Genomic DNA, 3,253 nt, shown 5'->3' with positions numbered 1-3,253 from the left:
CCACCCAAGCGGTCGTGGTTTGACTTATTTCGTGGCTGATTGAAATCAGCGTTATCGTTTTGAAATTATCAGGGTGTATAGCTGACCATAGTCGATTCGGGGTTAAACTGGTATACAGTTTTCTTATTTGCATCACAGCAATGTGTCAGGGGTCTTGACAGGGGTCCATTCTACGTACCCACGAGAAATTTTCAAGATCATAGCGTTCACTTTTGAACAATTAATCCATTAATAAAAGGACCCGTTTTACGGTGGTGACGGGTGATGTTAAAGATGCTTGCCTGATTCTTTTTATACGGTTGGCACCAGTGGTGTAACTATGGGGGGATGAGGGGATAGATCCCCCCTAAGCCTCATAGAAAAAAAATATTAATGCTATTGTCTAGTTTTGACATGTAATAACTGAATCTGATTAAAGTTAAATCTTTAGTGCAAAATCATGTAAAATGAATTTCCAGGCATTTCATTTTTCAAAATTTTTCCCAGACCCCTCGATGCCTGAGGGGTTGGCCATCCCATCCCCTCCCAAAGCATATTCCCAGTTACGCCACTGGTTTGCGCGTTGGTGTAGTCCTGGTTGTCACGGTACGGTAGCTACACCAAAAAAAAAGTTGGTGATAAATTTTATTGACAACCTCCGAGACAGGGATAAACACCAAATCTTGTGTTTAATCGTTGGGGAAAATCAGCATGAATTGTTTAGGCTCATGGGCTGATACTTCAAAGTCTCCATTAATGCTTTTCTTTGCATTTTATAAGCATGTGAGGCAAATGGAGTCAAGTTGTAGCAAATGGATATTCCAACTCAGTCTCTCTATATAATACTCATATTTGACATGGTAGAGCTATTTACGAGTTAAATTGCGGTATTAAACAAACAGATGACCACGGTAGAGAAATTCTTTCTTTTTTTTATAGGTTAATAAGTATTTAATGGTTAGGGTTAAAGTTCGTGTCAGTCAGAAGAGAACTCATATGGATCTTAAATATGCAGGTGCTTGGAATTTTTAGCGAAAAAGTCCTTCCTTGGGGGAAATAATGCCAGATGTTCTCCGCGTTCAGATGATTTTTACTTGAAGTACCTCTAATTTATATTAGAATAGCTATCTTTGCTGAATATTTATGATACATTCTTATATAGAATATTCTCCTGATATTTATTTAGCCGCTAAGCTCGCCAGAAATGGGTTTGGCAAATTTTTTGGATCATTTTCATTAATTACCTTTCCTCTTCAGTCTTCCGCACAAAGTAAACGAAAGTGGGCATTTTGGTTATCTGCCAGAGTAATCATACAAATTCGCTTGTTCAAATTTTGCCCGATATTATTATCTCTTGTCAATGTAACTTCGATATTCTCTTTCGTAATTGAATGGATTTAGAATCGAATAATCTTATCATGAGTTTCTTTTAACACTTGAGTAATTGTTTAAATTTTGTGGTATTTTCCTGTATTTATTATTTTTTAAATCTTCAAATAATTTTTAAGTGCCTAAGTGGCGTTTAATTTTCAAATAATATTCTGGTGCAAATAATCCATTTCCATATTTCCATACTATACGTATAATGCTGTTCAAAATAAGTTTCCTCAAAAAGTCCTTTGCAAAGCAATCTTACCTTCGTAAAATAATTTTATTTTCTTATATTAAAGATTATGTCAATGACGAGAGTGATTGCCATTGTATTTAAAGACGTATGTGAAGACATATGGAACTTCTTGCTTACTTCTGGTCGGGACTCCAAAGTTCAATGCTACTTCTCGCGCTGCTTGTTTTATTTTTGGTACTTACCTTTTCGTGAATATTCTAATCGTCAACACTGAAAGTAAACAAATAGTCGATAATAAATTCCTATTATGTCACCAGTAGCTTGTGTACCACTTCAAGGATGGTGTTAATTTCCCCATCTTAATAATTAATGCAACTCGTGATGCAATAGCAATAATGAGGGCCCTCGTGGAGAGGAACCTAGAATATGAGCAGGACGTATATGTGTGTTTCGTGGATTTTGAAAAAGCGTTTGATAGGGTGAACTGGGTAAAGTTAATGGATATTATCAAGAGAATAGGTTTAGACTGGAGGGATAGACGACTGATTTGTAATCTGTATATGGCCCAGACTGCGCAAGTGAGGATAGCGGACGGAGAATCTGGGTGGGCAAGCATTGGCCGAGGTGTGAGGCAAGGCTGTCCTCTATCGCCACTGCTCTTTAACGTGTATGCTGAAGAGATGGTAAGGGAAGCGTGGTATGAGTTAGAAGCTGGGATAAAAGTGGGAGGAGTGATGTTCAAATCAGTGAGATTCGCGGATGACCAGGCGTTGATCAGTCTGTCAGCAAGGGGGCTTCAGACCCTAGTGGATGCGTTATACGAACGTTGCGAGGAGTTTGGGATGAGGATTAATCACAAGAAAACTAAGGTAATGCGGTTTTGTAAAGCATCACGAGCGAGGAATGTGAGACTCAAGATAAAGGTGGGTGGTGAAAAACTTGAGCAGGTTGAGCAATTCAACTATTTAGGCAGTACGTTAGAAGAAAACGGATACTAGTAAGGACATCAGGAAGAGAATAGCATTAGCGAAGGAGGCGTTCATGAGCAGGAAGGAGCTTCTGAGAGGATCGTTGTGTAAGAGTTTAAAGAAAAGGTTAGTGAAGAGTTTGGTTTGGAGTGTAGCTCTCTACGGTGCGGAAACGTGGACTCGGAGGAAAGAAGACGAGAGAAGATTGGAGGCGTTCGAGATGTGGGTATGGAGAAGAATGGAGAGGGTGAAATGTACGGAGAGGAAAAGGAACGACGAAGTGCTGGATATGGTTGGCGAGGAGAGAAAGCTTTTAGATGAGATACGCAGGAGACAGAAGGTTTGGATGGAGTTAGTGCTTAGCGGTGAGGGGATGTTGAAAATGGTGTTGGAGGGTAGAATGTTGGGGAAACGAGGGAGGGGAAGGAAAAGAATAGGATTTTTAGATAGATTGAAAGAGAGTAGGCCTTACAGTGAATTAAAGAAGGCAGTGCTGGAAGGAAAGGGAGGCTCCCAGATCACCTCTTTAGTACTCCGTGGAAACCTACCTTAATCGGTAGAATACTATAATAATAATAATAATTAATGAATTTCCCTACTATTCTGGGAATTCATAGTGAAATGTGGTCTAGATCACGGTCGGGAAAGTAATCGATAATAATATATTTGCACAATGGACAGAGTTTAGGTTGAACGCGTGCAATTATATGTTCATTCATAATTTAATAAAAGAATTATA

Source organism: Ischnura elegans, chromosome 3, assembly GCF_921293095.1.
Source record: "Ischnura elegans chromosome 3, ioIscEleg1.1, whole genome shotgun sequence".
Lineage (NCBI taxonomy): Eukaryota > Metazoa > Arthropoda > Insecta > Odonata > Coenagrionidae > Ischnura > Ischnura elegans.
Note: the sequence above shows the minus strand (reverse complement) of the source record.